This window comes from Rana temporaria, chromosome 2 (assembly GCF_905171775.1).
Source record: "Rana temporaria chromosome 2, aRanTem1.1, whole genome shotgun sequence".
NCBI lineage: Eukaryota > Metazoa > Chordata > Amphibia > Anura > Ranidae > Rana > Rana temporaria.
The window spans coordinates 33,242,009-33,246,906 of NC_053490.1; positions in this window are offsets into that span (position 1 = coordinate 33,242,009).

Consider the following 4,898-nt stretch of genomic DNA (forward strand, 5'->3'; position numbering starts at 1 on the left):
ATTCCCCGGTGTTCTATCAGATTAACGCTACCCATCAGATTGTGCAACGGAAGTGACGTTTCGACCAAAAAAAAATCTTACTGCACATGCGCAATGCGTTCCACTGCTCTATGCGTTCCAAACGCTTCATGATCTTACAGGTAGCGGTCATCTGATAGAACACCCATGCGGACATCTTACTACACCCAACTATGTCTTAAAGTCATTTTAGAAATAAAGTGAGCGTATATAAATAAATATAGGCCTGGATTCACGTAGGAGATACGACAGCGTATCTCCAGATACGCCGTCGTATCTCTGAGTCCGAGGCGTCGCATCTTGGCGCCTGATTCAAAGAATCAGATACGCCAGAATTAGTATAAGATCCGACGCTAGGGGCGTGTATGCTGATTTACGCCTAGAAATATGTAAATCAGCTAGATACGCCAATTCACGAACATACGCCCGGCCGCCGCATTACAGATACGCCGTTTACGTTAGGCTTTTTCCGGCGTAAAGTTACCCCTGCTATATGAGGCGTATATGAGGCGTACCAATGTTAAGTATGGACGTCGGGCCAGCGTCAAATTTTTTGTCGATTACGTCGCTTGTGCAAGTCGTTCGCGAAAAGGGCTGTGCGTAATTTACATTCACGTCGAAAGCATTGGCTTCTTGCGGGTTAATTTGGAACATGCGCACTGGGATACTTTCACGGACGGCGCATGCGCCGTTCGTAAAAAGCGTCATTTATGTGGGGTCACAATAAATTTAAATAACACACGCCCACATCTTCCACATTTGAATTAGGCGGGCTTACACCGGCCTATTTACGCTACACCGCCGCAACTTTGGTTTGTAAATACTGCACTTGCCTGTCAAAGTTGCGGAGGCGTAACGTAAATAGGATACGTTACGCCCGCACAAAGATGCGCTCTTCTACGTGAATCCGGGCCATAGTATATTGACATCTGTGATGCTGTTTGGATGTTTAATCTTGAAAACTTAAAGGTTTAGCGCTGAGCTGTGCAGGGTGCACCAACATGGCGTCCGCCACCTTCCTACCGCTGGCGACCAGCTTCTTCCCAAATGTAACATAAAAAGAGCATCACCGATTTTGGCATTTTAACTTTGTTCAAACTGGGGATTCCTGACAGGCAGGGAGGGAGGGAGGGAGAGCACGTTATATGGTAAGACCTACCCTGAAAATAAGCCCTACTGGGTCTTTTCTTGCCAAAATAAATATAAGACCCCGGCTTATTTTCAGGGAAACACGGGTAGTAAATAAGCCCATCAGTGAAGAAGAAGAATTACTTATTTGCAAAAATGTTATAACAGAGACAAAGAATTTTTTTTTTTTTTTTGTATTTAAAAATGTTGTTTAGCTAAAAATAAAAAAATAAAACAATGGTGATTAAATGCCACCAAAAGAAAGATCTATCTGTTTTCAGATAGGTACAGTGTTGTATGACCGCGCAATTGTCATTCAAAGTGTGACAGCGCAGAAATCTGAAAATTGGCCTGGGCAGGAAGGGGGTGAAAGTGCCCAGAAGGCAGGTGGTAAAACCTATACCCAAAAACAAGGTTTATAGGGTATCAACTTTCAATGATTAATAATTACATTAAACTGAAGGCTTTTATTGAACACAAATACAACATAAGTGCATACGTTTATTTATTAAATAATTCATATACTGTATACAAAACAACGCCACGCATGCAGTGTTAACAAAAAAAGTTTCAATAAAATATATAAATAAGGGGCCACAGGTCCTACTTAGATTCGTTGGGACTTTTCAAGCTCCCGCCGCCATTCGTGGTATGGGAAACCGGCAGTGAAGCCTTTTGGCCCAGTGGTGGGATAAAGAGGAGGGGGGGCCGAACTTTCGAGTGATCGTGCTGCGGCGAGATCTCTCCGAAGTGGGGATGGGTACCTGTCAGAAACAGGTACCCCCCCCCCCCCCGAAAGGGAGGGCAGATAAGAGGAGCTTCCACTTTTGGGTGGAACTTAACTGTAAAGCCCTGTACACCCGGCCGGGTTTCTCGTCAGGAAAAAAACTTCGGTTTTCCTGATGAGATTCCTGGCAAGCTTTCTTGCTGTACACACACCATTCAAAAGAACCGCCGTTCTTTTGAAAGGCAAGAACGCGGTGACGTAATCGACTCCGACGAGCATGCGCTCGTCACATTCGATGACGTTGCCGTCATCTTGCTACGCCCTACACTATGACTACACTCCGAAGTCTCATCGAGCATGCGCGGGTTTCCATGGAGGCAGGTAAGTATACACACACTCGGGTTTCTCAGCAGGAAAACACTGCTGAGATTCCCGACGAGAAAATAGAGAGCAGGTTCTCTATTTTTCTTGTCGAGATTCCCGTCAGTTTTCTCGACTAAAAACCATACACACGAAAGTTTTTCTCGGCAAAAAGCTCTACCGGCAGTTTTCTTGCCGTTTCTTGCCCAGAAAACCGTGCGTGTGTATGGCCTCGTACACACGACCGAGTTCCTCGGCAAAAACCAGCAAGAAACTTGCTGGGAGATATTCTTTTGCCGAGGAAACCGGTCGTGTGTACATTTTCGTTGAGGAAACTGTCGAGAAACTCGACGAGCCAAAAAGAAAACGTGTTCTCTATTTCCTTGACGGGAATAGAGAAACTTGCCTTGTCGAGTTCCTCGAAAGCCTAACAAGGAACTCGACGAGGAAAACAATGTGTTTCGCCCGTCGAGTTCCTCGGTCGTGTGTACGAGGCTTATGAGGCCTAATGAACAAATGCTGAAATAATTAATAATTCAGCCAAGGACCTGTCTTTTCAATCACATCATGACAGCTTACTTATTATGATCGTCAGCTCCAACTAGTGGCCATAATGTGGTATTTTCCTGATTCGCTCTATTTTGTATAAACAAATAGCATTCAACCTGAAAAGACAAATAACCTAATCACATTTGTTTTTGTATTCACACAGAATGAATGTTCATGAATGAATAGCGAATACTTTTATAGATACATCCCTTTGAATTAGTGAATAAGGCTTGTCAAAGATAAGCAGATCTCTCTCTGAGGCCAAGAGATGTCCTTGCTGTTGTTTCTCGTTTGGCTCACTCAATGGTCTGAAGCAGCACATGTTGTGGTTACCCAACTTGTAAGGAGGCATTAAGATTTTTCAGCAAGCGACCATCCCCTACAATAAATACAAAACAGGCTAATACACATGGGGCTAGATTCAGGTAGAATTAGGCGGGCGTAGCGTATCTCAGATACTCTACGCCACCGTAAGTTTGAGCAGCAAGTCCTGTATTCACAAAAAACTTGCGCTGAAACTTACGGCGGCGCAGTGTAACTGGGCCGGCGTAAGCCCGCCTAATTCAAAATAGGCTGGTTGGGGGCGTGTTCTATGTAAAATACTAGTGACCCCTAGTATTTGACGTTTTTAATGAACGGCGCATGCGCCGTCCGTGGACCTATCCCAGGGCGCATGCTCCAAATGACGTCGGCAAATCGTCATGCTTTCGACGTGAACGTAAATTACGGCCAGCCCCATTCACGGACGAGTTACGCAAACGATGTAAAATTTACAAATTTCAACGCGGGAACGACGGCCATACTTAACATTGGCTGCTCCATGTATTTAGTGGAATAACTTTATCTAGCGTATCTAGCTGATTTACATATTCTAGGCGTAAATCAGCGTACACGCCCCTAGCGGCCAGCGTAAATATGCAGTTAAGATATGACGGCGTAGGAGACTTACGCCGGTCGTATCTTAGCAACATTTAAGCGTATCTCAGTTTGAGCATACGCTTAAAGTTGCGACGGCGGAGATTCAGACTTACGACGGCGTATCTGCTGATACGCCCGTCGTAAGTCTATGTGAATCTACCCCATGGGATCAAGTTACCTATGTACACCATTATCCGGGTAGCAATAGAATGCATTACAAGTCATAAAGGTCCCCATTACATTGTCATGTTTCTTTCCTTGATTTCTTTCCTTGATGTTTAACCACTTAAGGACCGCCTCCTGCACATATACGTCGGCAGAATGGCACGGCTGGGCACAAGCACGTATATATACGTCCTGTACTTGTACCCAGCCGTGGGTCGCGGGCGCGCGCCCGCGGCGCGCACCCGCGACCCGGTCCGAAGCTCCGGGACCGCGGGTCCCGCGGACCCGATCGCCGCTCGAGTGCGGCGATCGGTCCCCGAAGCTGAAGAACGGGGAGAGCCGTGTGTAAACATGGCTTCCCCGTGCTTCACTGTGGCGGCGTATCGATCGCGTCATCCCCTTTATAGGGGAGACACGATCGATGATGTCACACCTACAGCCACACCCCCCTACAGTTGTAAACACTCACAAAGTGAAGCCTAACTCCTACAGCGCCCCCTGTGGTTAACTCCCAAACTGCAACTGTCATTTTCACAATAAAGAATGCAATTTAAATGCATTTTTTGCTGTGAAAATGACAATGGTCCCAAAAATGTGTCAAAATTGTCCGAAGTGTCCGCCATAATGTCGCAGTCATGAAAAAAATCGCTGATCGCCGCCATTAGTAGTAAAAAAAAATAAAAAATAAAAATGCAATAAAACTATCCCCTATATTGTAAACGCTATAAATTTTGCGCAAATCAACCGATAAACGATTATTGCGATTTTTTTTACCAAAAATAGGTAGAAGAATACGTATCGGACTAAACTGAGGGGAAAAAAAAATTATATATGTTTTTGGGGGATATTTATTATAGCAAAAAGTAAAAAATATTGCATTTTTTTCAAAATTGTCGCTCTATTTTAGTTTATAGCGCAAAAACTAAAACCCGCAGATGTGATCAAATACCACCAAAAGAAAGCTCTATTTGTGGGGAAAAAAGGACGCCAATTTTGTTTGGGAGCCACGTCGCACGACCGCGCAATTGTCTGT